The 15,232-nt window shown below is 50.8% G+C and overlaps 1 long non-coding RNA gene across 1 annotated transcript in view; it reads left to right on the top strand.

Moving 5' to 3' along the window:
* Positions 1–14,570, top strand: part of LOC108509387 — a 31,575-nt gene extending 17,005 nt beyond the window's left edge. Inside the window, exons 2-3 of the long non-coding RNA XR_001878618.1 lie at positions 10,409–10,566; positions 11,736–14,570. This is a non-coding gene — a long non-coding RNA (uncharacterized LOC108509387). The remainder of the gene's footprint in view (positions 1–10,408; positions 10,567–11,735) is intronic.
* The last annotated feature ends 662 nt before the right edge of the window (positions 14,571–15,232 follow it).

Here is a 15,232-nt window from a genome sequence, read left to right as displayed (position 1 = left end):
CCCCCGTGGAGCAATACAACGATTTAGTGTAGGCAGGAGCTCCTTTTAAACCACCAACTGCTTTCAAGTCATTTTGGATGGATATTTAGCTCTGAACAAATGGCATTTCCTTGTAAATCCATATTCCCAAGCCTGTGTACAAATACAGTTGAGCACCAAATCCCTTTGAGGTTTTGCCATTTCAAAACTGAGGCACTTTGGGGTTTGACACTGGAAAAAGGGGAAAAACAGCTAAAAAACCTGAGTTCTGATGGTTTGCAGCACCAGTGCTGGTGCTAAAGTTGTTTTCCTATGAATATAGATTACATTTTTTTACATGGCAAATAAACAAATGCATAAAGATGCGTTATTTCGTAAGCATAAAAAAAAACCTGCTGCAAGTATAGTGGTTTTAATTTGTTTTTATGATTACTTGTAATTAATTAGCATCAAAAGGAGATTATCAACACAGCTAAAAATTGAAATTGTACCAGCTAGCACAGGAGTGATTTCGCTTGTTTATCTTCGTATTAAGGTGGAAAAAAAGAAATTATCCTGTTTTTTATTTTATTTTGTAACTCTACTTAGATTTAAGTGTCAAAAACTAGTGGCAACGCAGCCTAAAAATGAACAAAAATGCCTCAAAAGAGAAATAATATCAATAATTAGGAGCTGTGCAGAGCCCACGCCATGCACATAAATATTTGGGGTGGTTTGACTGATTGTTAAAGTTTCCAAAAGGCTTTTTAGAAACCATGTTTACACTTTATGGAGCAATTTATGAGGTCATAGGGATGTTCTCCCGAGGAAGCTGCTGTTCCTCGTGTGAAGCCAAAGCAAGGACAAGTTTTGGGAGACATCATGGAAGGAGCCCAGGGATCCACCAGGGAAAACTCCAAGGTGCCAACTGTCTGACCCTGTGGGAGGGTTGGAGGAGGTTCTGCTCCACAGACAGGCTTTAATTAAATCAGAACAACCCCAAAGCAGATGATGCCTCCCAAACCTTCTTAGGGATTTCCTGCCCTTCCACCACGTTCTGCCCTCCTGTTCCACCACTCCAGGGCCCTCTGGCACTTGGATGCTCGTTGGCATCCTGGTGTTTCAGGGAAAGGAGGTCCTGCACCGAAGGCCTGCTGGAATCCCTCCTGGGAGTCTCCAAAGCACCCCCAGCACATGAGCCCCGTTCCAGGACCGCAGCAGGAGCACCAGGGCTCCCAGTGGGAGAGCTCTTGGCCTTCCACACCCAGCAAACCCTCGGCAAGGAGCAGCTTCTCTTGGAGGCACATCGTAACTCTGTGAGTGCATCTCCCACACTTCTCACCCTGGAAAACTCCTGGCAGCCACCAGGGCTGCCAACTCTCTTCCCAAGGAGAACGATCCCCCAGAAGCTCCTTTTAAATGCCACTTTTTCCTGTAAATGCCAAATCCAGCACCACCTCATTAGTTATTAATGAAGCAACATATTTGTTCAAAATTGATGATTGTTGATCTGCTCCCATCGTTGTATGAAATATTAACGCAGCGTTTGTACTTGCAACCATTTTGCAGACATTAGGCTGTGGATTTGCATATTCATGAGTGCTCATAAATGTTTAAGGAGACAGCCCAGAAAGCATGTGAGCTGTCAACCAGCCAGTAAAAAGGCATATTTACTGGCTTAATAAGGACTGCAGTTTATAGGACAAAACCCAAGAAAACAAATGCAGTGGCTCTTGGGTTCCCCGGCACAACCAGCTCCAGAAGCTTTTCCTGCTCTTGGTGTCCCGGAGCTGAGGGACAGCTCAAAGCTGGCTGTGGGACTGGCCACAGGGCAGCTCCTGGTGCAGCTGGGATGCCCTGTTCTCCTGCAGCATTCCAGGGACTGCCTGGCCTTGTCACTGGGATATCTGTCCCTCCATCCCTTGTCCCCAGTCCCTCTCCAGCTCTCCTGGAGCCCCTTTGGGCCCTGGAAGGGGCTCTCAGGTCTCCCTGGATTGTTCCCTTCTCCCAGGGAACACCCCCAGGTCTCCCAGCCTGTTGCTCCAGGTTAGTCCCAAACACCTTCTTTGGAAGCTCTTTGTATTTACACAGTGGTGACACAGGTGCTGATGCTCCAGAGGGCTCAGATCCCACACCCATGGAACTGAGGGAGGGGGGGAAGGAAGAGCAGGGCTCCCACAGTGGGGCTGGGGGCTCCTGCCTCAGGAAATGAGTATGGATTTTGGAAACTGAGGCAGCTTTGCTGCCCTGATTAGAGCTCTGAAGGTGCCACCACAGGCAGGAGAAATGGTCTGTATTTACCACAGCTATACAGATAATGAAATGCTACATTAATGTTATTAAATAATATTTTCCTGCCTGTTAACTGTGTCTAAAGCAGGACAGTGATTCACTGGCAAGACAATAAAACTTCCTTTTCTGCTTACTGGGATTTTTCCCCTCTGCAGAGCATAAATCACATTTTGTGTGGAGCGCATCCTTGCTCTGAGCGCCCCGTGCTGCAGTGGCACAGCCAAGCCAGTTATTTTAATCTCTGCTACTTTATAATAAATGCTTTTTATTGATTTTTATTGTGCACCGCCACGAATTGAATAAACTATGTGCACAAGCAGCCGAGAGGGAAAGGCTGAAGGAGAAAATGTGATCAGCATGTTTCAAAGTTAAAGGTGGAAACACATGGTTGGCACTTTCCTTGGTCAGCAGCTCCCCGGGAGCACCAGCAAAGGGAGCGAACGTGCTGTACGTGTGATTCTTTGCTCTTACAGTCCCAGATCTGGGAGGATTCTGCAGGAAGGATGAATGTGATACACAGAATCATCGAATCCCAGATGGATTGGGTTGGAAGGGATCTTAAAGCTCATCTCGTGCCACCCCCCAAGGGCAGGAACACCTTCCACTAGCCCAGGTCACACATTGCAGGGATATTATTTGAAATCTAATTTTTTAAAAAAAAAAGAAAAGGAAACATTCTCCTTGAAAACCAGAGGATGAGGTTGTGCTTTGCCATTTGCTGCTGGGAAGGAGCTCAGGACTGTCCTGTGAGCTGGGGCCCTGTCCCATGGAAGCGGGCGAGGCAGCGGGTGCCGTGGGCAGTGACCCTGGCAGGGGAGCTTTGGGGGCCCTGCTGCAGGGGCTTCACTCCCTGTCTCAGCCAGCTCCTGGCAAACCGGGATTGTCCAGCTGGACAGTGCCCTGCAGGGGTAAATGCACCGCCACAGCCGGCAGGGGCTGCACGGGGGGCCTGTGAGAGCCGGCGCTGCCCATCATCCCTTACCCACCCCAGCCTGCTGCCCAGGCGCCTCTGCCCTCGTGCAGAGCTGCCATCCCGCTGCCTGACGCGTGGCCAAGGCATTTGGGACACAGCAATAACCATCTCCTTGGCCACGTGGCCTTTGCCAGCCCCTGCCTGCCCCGGGTCCAGCACAGAGCCCCGGCAGCCCCACGGCGCCGGTGCTTGTTTCCCGGAGCCCCAGCCCTGCCGGTGAGCCCTGGAATGGTTTGTCGCGGGGCCGCCGGAGTTCCAGCACTTCCCTGCGCTCCGCAGTTTCTTTGGGGTGTTATAACTCGGAGCTGCTCCATTAGGTAGCAAACAAACTACAGCTGGATCCGGCAGGCTCAGCTTGAGGCTGGGCTTTCACACAACCTGCTGGATCGGGAAGAATGCTGTGCCCTTGTCACACGGCTCCGACTGGCGCCTGGAAAGACAGGAATCCATCGATTCCTGCATAATATGGACTCTCGCTGCCTTTGCACAACAGCAGGTTTCACACCCCAAAATAACCTGGCAAAAAACCCGCAGCAGTTTTCCTGCTGGTTTAGCCGGGAAATGTGTTACTACTCCAGGTAATGTGGTGCTTATTACACAATTACCTCAAGTGCTTGACAATGCATTAATTGCTGCTTGATTCAAACATTTCCCAGGGAGGAACCAAACTCTGTCATTGTGACAAATTACGAGTCAATAACCGGGTTCTGAGGGAGAGGGAGAGAAGAAGCTGGAGATCCCTTCGTTGAGGGGACCAGACCGTGGCTAAGTGAAACCCTGAGCGGCAGTTTTGGGGTGCACGACCCCAGATTCCAGGGGTGGAGGCGAGCGGGGAAGCACAAGGTAGAGCTGGTTCTCCTTAGCACTCAGAATGCTCATCACAGGCTCACAGAGTCATTTAGGTTGAAAAGCACCTCCACAAGGTCATCTCCAGCCCAGGAGATTCTGTGATTCCATGATTTGATGGCATTATTTCGGTATTATTTACAAAATATGTATTGATATGATTAGAGTTACTTATTCCTTAGTCACAAACTGCATCTGGAGCTCCAGCTCCGAGTCTCCCTCCGGCAGAGCTCTGTGAAAGCACCACCTCTGCTGCTTTTGTAACCCCCGTTCAGGCTGACTCAGGACCTTGGGCACAGCCATCAAAGCGTTCACTTGTGAAACCCAACTGGAACAGACACAGTTTTCCCGGGAGAAAAATTCCCCTGTAAAACAACAGGGCAGGGAAAACTGCAGACCTCCGGCCCTCCTCCTGCGGCGTTTCATCCCTTTTCCTCACTGCTCCCAGCCCTGAAGCTGCCCGTGGCGGGGCAGGGGCGGTGCTGGGACACCCCCAGGAGTGGCACCCCAGGAGTGACACCCCCGGCCGGAGCCGTGGCCGCTCCGGGGTCAGCTGCCGACATTCCATTGGGCTCTGGAGGGAGAGCATTTTGCCCGAGGTGGCTGCAGATGTTCAGGGAGATGCCCCAAGGCCCTGCAGATCACCGTGGCTTCACTTCCCACCCTCAGCTCTTCCTTCTGCCTCGCTGCCCTGCGGGCAGTGCCGGGCGATCCTGGCGGGCGGGTGTCCCCTGGCTGCTGGGCAGGGATGCGAGGGCGGCTCTGGCATGGGTTGAAAAGCACCTGCACAAGGTGGACAAGGAGGGACACACCTGTCCCTCCTCTCTCCTCTTGTCCTGCTCTGTCCCTCAGTGTCCAAGTGTCCAGAATCCTGGAATCATGATTTCCCCATTCTGGAAGTTCCCCGGCAGCAGCAGCCTCATCCCTCCAGCTTTAATCCCACACTATCGGTCGGTGCCTGGGTCTGCATCCTGCCCTTCAGGGAGGAATATATTTGGGATAAAACCCTTTGCACCGAAATGTGAACCAGCAGGTTGCAAAGTAATTCCCACTGCACTCGTGTTTCAGTGCCACGCCGGTAAAATGGCTGGTGGGGAAACTGCTCCGAGGGGATGGAGCCTGGAATTCCCGGGGCTCGTACACACGGAAAGGAACTGTCAGAGGGAGCGGCTCCCGAGGAATCCTCCCCATCCAGACTTTCTCTAATAAGCAGGAGGCATTAATCAGGAGTTGAGGTCTGCAAATATTTGCCTGTTTCCATAGCGATGGGGGAGCCCACACACACAATAATACCTTTTCCCACATGCGTTATCATCGCTTCCTAATAATATAATCACAAAGCCACTGCTCAGGCGGGGCCAGGGGGAGAATAAACACCATTAATTAACAGACTTATAAACTAGAGGAGGAGGAGGAGGTGGCAAAGGAGGAATCGAGTGTAAAATGCGTGTTGGAGCAGAAGACGGTGGTTTGGGCCTGTCTCGTTTCGCAAGGAAACTTCACAAACTCTTAATTATCTCCCAAATACTCCCTGTCTTCTTCCAAAAATAAAACTTCTGACAACTGTTCAAACCACGCCACGCTCTCACCCACCAAACACACATTTCTGTAAAAATATAAAGCCATGGCTGGGAAGTGTCAGAGTCATTTATTTGAAGGAGAAAAAGTGAGACTTTTGGCATCGCTCGCGAAATCAGACGCCGAGTTGTCTCCCAAAGAGGACACGGATTGTCTGGAGCTGCAGGGAATGTGGCACATGACAGGAGAGTGACACTTGGCCAGGCTCTGAATGAGTGATGTCACTGCACAGCGTGCACAGAGCCACGATTGTCTGCAGGGATCGCTCCCGGGATTTCCAAAGCCCTGCCACCAAGGTGGGAAGTGCTGCCTGCCCAAGGGGTTTCACGGGAATGGAGCATCCAAAGCCAAAGGGATTTCTGGAATCCAGCCTGGCTTTGCTCATTCCTTACTTCTGAATCCAAAGTTCTTAACAGAGACATGGACTTTGGTCTGTAAAGCAGCAAAGTTTTAAGGCTGGCTTTGGTTTCTGAGGACCAGCAGCACCCACAGGAGTCAGCTCTGAGTTTCCAGGGTGAGAGGAGTGTCCCTGTCCCAGAATGCCCATGGCAGCTGGATAGCTGGATAACTGGATAGCTGGATAACTGGATAGGTGGATAATTGGATGGCTGGATATCTGGATAACTGGATATCTGGATAACTGGATGGCTGGATAACTGGATGGTTGGGTAACTGGATGGCTGGATAGCTGGATAGATGGATAATTGGATAGATGGATAACTGGATAGCTGGATGACTGGATAACTGGATAGCTGGATAACTGGATAGCTGGATAACTGGATGGCTGGATAACTGGATGGCTGGATAGATGGATAATTGGATAGATAGATGGATAACTGGATAGCTGGATGACTGGATAACTGGATAGCTGGATAGTTGGGAGCAGCCATCCCTGCTTTCTAACACAGTCCCAAGCCCAGAAGGATGGCGCAGGAGAGGGGCTGCACCACTCCCCAGTGCTGCTGCCATCTGAGGAATGTGGATTTGGTTGATGACAACCTCATTATGGCCCATAATTGCGACGCCATCTCCTCGTAAACACTGGGTTAAAAACTCCTGGAAGATGCTCGTTCCCCTCATTATTAATTAGCACGTGTCCACTCCGCCAGATCCACAGCCCAAACTTCATTTGTTATGTGCAGCCAAATGCATGAGTAGCTTTTGAGTAATTATTTTCCAACATCATCTAATACCTCTCTGCACATCAATTAAAAATCCTCTTAACAAGGAACTGCATTTTGTTGGAGATCAAATGCCTCGTCCAAAGCTGTATCAATCATGTAGAGCTAATTAGTGGGTCTGCTTTATATCATTTGTTTTACTTTATTATTCTATTATACACTTCCTAATGAAACCAATTGAACAATTTTGAAATCTTTGTTCAATTAATTGAAGGCTTAGAGGCCAGATACCGGGGTTTTTTTGCTTTAAAAAGCACAGATGAAAAAGGAAGTAAAAATCCCTATGTGTTTTATATCTATTTTACGTGGTAAAGGGTTTAGCACTATTTTTATATCACTTGCAAGTAACTCATGGCTCAGTAGACCCTGGGAGCCCTTTGGTCAGTCAAGTGATGTCAAAGGGCTGAAAGGATGGGAGAAAGATCTACGGGAGCTGATCCCGAGTGCACATTCCCTACAGTATTGCCAGTGGTCACTGACGTTTTCTGAGGCAGTCACACTGTTTCAAACAGGAAAGGATGGTCAGGGTGAGTGTCCGCTGTGGGAACAGTGGATGAGATGGGAAGTGAGGCCCCAAGGAGTTGCTGTCCCCTCGCTCCTCGCTGGTGTCACTGCTTGGGAGCAGCACAGGCTCCTCATCCTGGGTTTTTAGGAGGAAGACTAGCCAAGCTCGGCTTAGCCAAGCCTGGAGGAGCCCAGCTCCTGTCTCCTGGAGGACCAGCAGCTGCTCAGGGAGCTGAGCACTGCTAGAAGCTTCCAAGGCACAGCGCAGCTCTGTTCTCCAGGCACTGGGAGCAGGGAGACCCTGTCCAAGGGCAGAGCTGTTCTGATGGACAAGCAGTGGCTGAGCATCCCAAAACCATGGCTCAGCTTGGAGCAGAGCTGTGCTGTGAGGAAGGGGAGGGATGGGAAAGGTGGGAGAAGGTCGATGAATGATGCTCCCAGAAGGGCAGTGGCCCCTGGGTGGTGCTTGTGGCAGCAGGACGGGGACGTGCCTGTCCCCTGTGCTGGCTGAGGCACCTCCAGTGCTGGGGGCACTTTGGGGCCCCTCAGGAGAGAGAGACCTTGACCCAAATGATCCTGGGATCCTCCAAGTGTAGCAGTGGTTCCTCCTTTTACCCCTTTCCACACTAATTTTCCACTGTCCAAACGGCCCAACTCGCCTGGTATCTCTAGGAGGACACATCATATGTGGCAAAGCATATCTTAATTAATGTACAATCAGAGTAGTTCATGCTGGTAAAGTAGAACTAATTTTCTCCAGCCAGGCTGTCTGAGCGGCCCCTCTGCAGCAAAGTGAATGCTTTTTAGCTAAATAAAACTGACAAATCAGCAGATGCTTAGGGGCTTGCAGCAAATGGACTGTGTTTCCTTTTTCATATGGATAAGGAGGGTAAAAATAAGAATGACTTTCACATGCCGTCAGATTGCGCCGGAGAAATCAAGGGATATTATAGAAGCATTGGAGCAGAGGGAATTCAGATTTAGACCTCTAGAAATCTGGGTTTGGAGCTGAGTTTCTACTTCTTGTTAATATGAAAAAATATTGCTTACATTTGCTACAGGCTGGATTTAAAGGCACAGGTCTGTCACAAAGGTTGCTCTGACACCCGGGAGCAGGAGCCACCTGTGCTTCCATCCCTCTGGAATACACAGGTATCCAGTGGGATGTCTCCCCCGTCCCCAGCAGCGCTGGGACAGGCTGGACGTGTGCTGAGCTCGGGGAGGGGTGGATGGTGGGATCCCAGAGCTGACTCCGGCCTCCAGACTCGCTGTGAATCACAGAATCATGGAATGGGTTGGGCTGGAAGGGATCTTAAATCTCCTCCAGTCCAACCATTTTCTGGGCAGGGACACTTTCTACAGCCCAGGCTGCTCCAAGGCTTGGTCTCTGAACATAAAGAGACCCCCAGAGGAGCGGCAGAAAATGACTGGGAATATTTCTGGATTCCCAGTGAATAATCAGGGAATTTAGGCTCTGTTTTACTGTGCGAGCAGGTCCCACTGAGCTCCATCTGTAGCAGATGTGGTGGAACTGCCCCCAGGGGCATCCCGCTCTCCCTGGACACCAGTGGTCACACCTCTGATGTCCAGTGCCCAGGTGGGAAGGGCCTCTGGAGCGGGGACATTTGGGAGCCATTAAGATTCCTCGCTCCTTCACGGCCTGTTTCCCGTTTCTCCATCCGAGGGGAGCGGGGGACGCATCCTTTTCGGATTATCCCGGCATCCTGTTTGGGAAGTTTGTGCCAGAAAGAGCAGCTCCATTTCACATCCAGCCACGAAGCAAAACCAGACACACACAGACCCCGGGACCTCTTGGTGTCACAGGAGAGCTGCTGCTCCCTTGGCTTTGGGGCCTCGGCCGTTTCGGAGCTTAGGAAGAGTCACAGGGAAAAAATTCCCTATAATTAGTGGAGTGCTAAACTGATGTGAGTGGGAGGAAAAGCAGGGAAAAGCGGTTAAGACCGGTTTGGAATTCTGCAGAGTTTAATTATCTTTGGGGGTGATGGAAACAGCCCTCGTGAGGGTGTAAATCCCTCTCACACCTGGATTTGAGCCGGAGGAGCACCGGCTCCCAGACTGCCTCCCATGGAAAACAAGGGCAGAGCAGGAAGGTCATGGAGACCCGGGCAGCCTGGGCTGGGGAAGGGTCCCTGCTGGGGCAGGCACTGGAAGGACGTGGCCATCCCACACCCCACACTCCTGTCCAGCTGCAGCCTGGCCTCAGGAGCACTGGAGCCTTCCTGGAGTTATGTTTTCCCTGGGAATGCTTAAATTTCCTCTGCTGGGGAGTCACCAAAGCCTTTGGGAATCTTGGATGGTGCAGCTGGAGCTCCTGTCCCTCGACTGAGCTCCTTCCTCTTTGTGTGAGGGTGTCTGTGAAGCAGCACCGTGCAGACCCCACTTGGAGCTTTACACTTCCCCTAAGGATTGGAGCTGGATCCATCTCCTACAAAAGGGATTGGGTTGGCACCCAAGACTCCAGTTTCCCAAGGGAAATTGCAGCATATTTTCATTTAAACAAGCAATGCTCCAGTTTATTAACACGAGGACAAGCCCTGGGCTGCGGGTGCTGAGCAGAGTCTCAGTTCCCTGCCTGGATCTCTGCACCTGAGCAGGGACAGACTTTAAAAAGAAGCCTGAAAAATAGATCTAACACACCCAGAGCCCTGAATCGAAGCTCACCTGTGTCCTCAGGGCTCTTACTCAGCCTGTAGAGCATCAGAGCCACATTTCCAGTCCCAAAATAGGGCTTAAGTAGGACAGGAGTGTTGGTAACCTTGTGCTGGCCACAGCGCGGGCATGTTTTCAGCTCAAGTGAACATTGAATTCTTGCTGAAATCCTCTTGGCACCGAGCCTGGCTCAGGGCTTGGCGAGGGGACACCGGGTACAACATCCAGGAGCTGGAGTGTGCCCTGGATGAACCACACGGAGCACACGAGCTCCGTCCCAGGTGAGAGATCCGGGCACGTCTCAGGGCATGGCTAGAAAAAAGGCTCTTTATTTTCTCATGTTCCCTCTCTGAAAATTTAATGTATTGGAAAGCAAATGCACCCCTGTCCTCATTTTTTTTTTTAGGGGCACCAGCTTGTGATGTCCTGACAATCAGTCCAGACAAACACGGAGTGACGGTTCCCCTCCCGCCCCGCTCCTGGTCCACACAACCCGGGATCTTCTCCTGCCCCTCAGCTGGAGCACGAGAGAACAGCCATCTGGAAATTAATTTGGAACAAAGTGTAAGGAGAGAATATTTTTGTGATCTAATCCTTTCGGTGCCATTATTTAATTTGTGCGCACAAAGCGAGGAGCGCGGGGACAGATGCGCGGGAGCTCGAGAGGCAGGAGGACATTGTTCTGCTCTCCTCCTCTAAAGAGCCAATTATTCTCCTCTAAGTCCTTTAGTTTTGGGGGCTGACGGAGTAGTTTAAGGGATAAAAGTATTAGCCTTTCATCTGGAGGATTCAAGTGCCAGTCCTCCAGGCAGACCAAAGCAAAATGAAGTGGGTTGGCTTATTTTCCCTCCTTAATGCATTATTATATAATGGCATTATTAAACATTAGTGAATAGAGAATTTAAATTTGCAGCATTGACAGCTGATTAATTTTTTTTTAAGCAAAAAAATTTCGCTCATCATCAGAAATATAAATTAAATCTTTGAGAACTGTGCGAGGAAAAGCACAATAGTTGCTGTTTTCTATGAGTCTAATGCTCCTTTCTGTAATTCTGTATCAGGGGGGAGTTTTCTTTTGGCTGCTGAATAAAATACAGATTTGAGGCTTTGCAATAAGGTAATTGGAGGTGTCCTGACCTGTGAGTCCATCACAGCAGGTGCCAAGGAGCTCCTGAACACCTGGAAACACCAGTTTTCCGCAGCAGTGCCCAGCACAGAGCCCCAGCCTCTGGCACATCCATGCTTATCCACGCTCTTCCACACTCATCCACACTGCCAGGTGATGGGCAGCCTCAGGAATAACAAAGAAGAAAGAGTACAGAGATCCAAACAGCAGCAAAATTGTGGGAATGTGGTTTGTGAAGTGGTAATGTCCCAAAGCACAGTGTTTGCTGGAGGGAGTTTCTGACCACATCCCTGCCCAACACGAGAAGGGCTTCCAGTCAATTTAACTCTCAGAACATCGAGTTATTTCCCACTAATGCCACTGATGTCAGTACATTTACTTACATTAAATGGAACTGTTTCTACAATGGCTTCATTTAACTGACTCATTCTAAATTCCCACCTTCTACTCATCCCTCTTTCCCACAGGACCTGGTGGAGAAGGTCTCACCATCGAGTCACAGAAAGGTTTGGGTTAGAAAAGGCTTGAGAACTGTCATCAAATATAAAGCTTCCTTTCAGCTCCCGAGTAACAGGTTTATTAAGCAGTGCCCTTGGTTTCCCTGCAGCTCCTGGTCCGCGTTCCCCGCCGGAGGGACCGTCAGCAGCTCCCGCGGCAGCGGCGCCGTTGTGCTGACTACACACAGCGTAATGATTTCCATCCATCTCGGGAGCCCGGGCAGCGTTCCTGGCACACCACACCTGTGCCTGGGACGGGACTGCAGTAATTGCCGCGTCCTTCCCGCTCCCTTCCCGCCGCCAGGACGGCCCTAATCGAGATGCATGGCCCGCTGGCATCCAGCTGCTCCCGCATCCCTGCTCCGGCCCACGCACCTTCACCCCTCCTGCTGCGCCTCCAGCCACAACCAGCGGCACAACTCCCTCGGGGTTGAGCCAGGGCAGGGAACTGTGTTGTTTGCTACTGTTGCTGGATCCCGAATGTGTTACGCTCCCCCCACGGGGAGTGAGGCACGTGGGGCTTTAACCAGTTGTAGTTCCCTCATTCCTGGATCAGGGGTGGGCTTAGGACAGAGAGCCACAGAATCTCAGAGTGGTTTGGGCTGGACAGGATTTTAAGGATCAGCTCATTCCCACCCTCTGCCACGGGCAGGGACACTTTCCACGGGATCAGGTTGCTCCAAGGCTCGTGCAGCCTGTCCTGGAACACTTCCAGAGATGTCCCTGCCCACGGCACGGCACGGCGATGGAAGAGATGATGTGTAAAGGTCCCTTCCAACCCAGACCATTCTGGGATTCACTGGGATTCTTTGGAAATGCTCCCACAGGGAAAAATTCCCTGAGGCAGAAACAAGGGATGGTAATTCAAGACATCCAGAACTCAGCAGGATCCTTCTCAGAAACTAATTTGACCCCAAACCCCTAATTTTTGACTGAATTGGACCCTCCTGTGCCTCCCCAGGAGACCCCAAGTGCTCCCAGCCACCATCCAGGGAAATACAATATCCCATAGAAATTGTACTTCTGGGAGAAAAATAGAGGGACTCCTGCAGCACCTTCCAGCTCTTTACATGGACTTGGGAATCCGAGGGATTAGGGGTGGTTTAGCCCTATAAGCCCAGCACAGCCTGCTACAAACAGCACTTCAAACTCCTAATTTCCCAAAATCTCCATATTACCCGGTCAAGATCTTTAAGCAACCAGCAGATTTCCCCAGATTGTTGCCCAGAGCTGTTAATCCCACGTTTCATCCTCTCCTGGGGGTTTTGCAGAGGCTGAGAAATGTAATCCTAATTTAATCCTGACTCTGGAAAGCAGTGGGGAAGGTGGAGGGGCAGATCTGGAGCGGGAAGATCCCCACGGGTGAGGCGGCACAGCTGTGGGGTTCAGTGTGAAAGGGCTCCCCAGAAACCCCCTTTGTATTCCCAAGGTATTCCCAGGGACCCCACAGCCCTGCCAGGGGGAAAGGCCACGGGAGATCTGAGGGACACTGAGGGATTTACCCCCAGGGCATCCCATGGGGAGGTGGGATGAGACGCCAGGGAAGCTGGAGGGTGAGTGGACAGCCTGGGTGACCCTGAGGACAGTCTTTGAGGCAACACAAGTCGTTCAGTCACCGATCTGAGCTGATGCCAAAGTAAATATTATCAGGTCCCCACGGGCCTGACATACCCTGAATATTCCAAGAACTTTTATTCTCCTTGTGACCCACCACATCTGTCCTTTGCACTGAAAATTCATCCTTTCTGGGGGTAGGAAGAATGGATCAGGATGGAGAAAGCAATCCATCACTTTGCTGATCCTGGTGTGCCCCTCCCAGCTCAGGATATTCTGTGATCCTGTGACCTTCCCTCATTCATGCAGAGAAAAATTCCTCAGCAGCAGTTGTGTCCATGCAAATTCCACTGAAAAATTCCTCAGCAGCAGTTGTGTCCATGCAAATTCCACTGAAAAATTCCTCAGCAGCAGTTGTGTCCATGCAAATTCCACTGAAAAATTCCTGGGCAGCAGTTGTGTCCATGCAAATTCCACTGCTGGTTGCTGCTCTCTGCACGGAGTGACCCTGGTGCTCCACGTTCCCCTGCGTGCCCTCCCTCTGGAGCCAGCCCAGCTCCTGCCTGTGCCTGGCTGCCTCTGGTCCCACTGGCAGCAGGGATCCCAAATCCCAGCTCCCGCTGTCCCTGTCCAGCTGACCCGGCCGGGACAATGCACGGCTGCCAGGGCAAAGCCTTTGTCCTGTTGATTTTCTGTTGAAAGGGGGGAAAAGCTTATTTAGGCTGCAAGTTCCGAATGTTTGACTATTGCTGGTGCTCATTTCAGCTGCTTCAGGTGTTGATAATGGGATAAGAGTGATCAGCTGTTGATGAGGTGTTTCTGAGTTTGTGGGGTGTTTTTTAGCCGAGAAAAAGCAGTAAATGGGAATGTGACATCCCAAAAAGCAAGTGGAGAGAGGAACCCAAAGGCCTGAGCCTCCAACCCACTTATTAGAACCAGGATTTACTGTGACTTTGTGCAGTGGGGGATTAGTGGAATGAATCACCTTACTTCCCCTTAAGATTTGCCTGGGCCTGTGATTTGTGCCTGCTAAGCTGGTATAATGATGAACAATCCTTTTTATTAATGTGGCTAAAAATAGCAAGTGCAGCAAGACCTTACATAAACCAGGGGTAACACGTGCCAACTCCTGCCCAAATCCCCAGCGAGCTGTCTCGGTCTGGGAGATGTTGGCATCACACAAGTTGACTATTTTGAGAAAAGAGGGAAACACAGGATAAAGCTACTCCGGTGCTGCACTTGAAGCACAAGGTCATGACTTCCCTTGGCATGTTTTTCCCACAAGATAACGTGCTGGGTTTGGGGCCGTGTGGGTGGAGGAGCAGCACATGCACGTGGGCACTGACAGACCCCCGCAAACACAACCCCAAAAACACAGCCCCCAAAAATACACCCCCTCAAATTCACACAAATACATCCCCACAAATACAACCCCGAAAACACAGCCCCCAAAAATACACACACAAATATACACAACACAAATACACACCACAAATACACACACACAAATACACACACAAATACACACACACAAATTCACACACAAATGCACCCCCACACAAATACCCCCACACAAATACCCCCACAAATACCCCCCATAAATACACACAAACACTCCTGTCAGGAGGAGAGGTGGGGATACCCCACATCCCACCACCAGAACTCCACTCCCCTCTTTTACTCCAGTATTGTGATTTCATCCCACTTTTACTGCTCAGCCTCTCAGTCTCCCTCTTCCCCTCTCATCCAGTGATGACAACTCCAACACTCCAGTGGCTGCTTCCTCCTCTTTTCCCAGGAATTTTAAGGAGACATGAGCCACCCTGGGGCCCCATTTGCGTGTGGCTTTGGAGTTCACCTCTCTGAAACACCAAGTTGTCCCCTTCCCACACGGGCCTTGGCACCTCAGCTATGCCCTCAGGCCCCCTCCCTCACCACCTCTGCCCGGAATAAAACAGGTGGATAAACACAGGAGGGGCTTGTGCCATTCCTAAGAGAAACAGTGCAGATTAACAGCACGGAGAACTCCCAGCAGCGGGAAAATCCTTCCTGG

The sequence above is a fragment of the Lepidothrix coronata genome, unplaced genomic scaffold, assembly GCF_001604755.1.
Source record: "Lepidothrix coronata isolate B3197 unplaced genomic scaffold, Lepidothrix_coronata-1.0 Scaffold359, whole genome shotgun sequence".
In the NCBI taxonomy this organism is placed as follows: Eukaryota; Metazoa; Chordata; class Aves; order Passeriformes; family Pipridae; genus Lepidothrix; species Lepidothrix coronata.
This window is presented reverse-complemented; position numbering and strand designations above follow the sequence as displayed.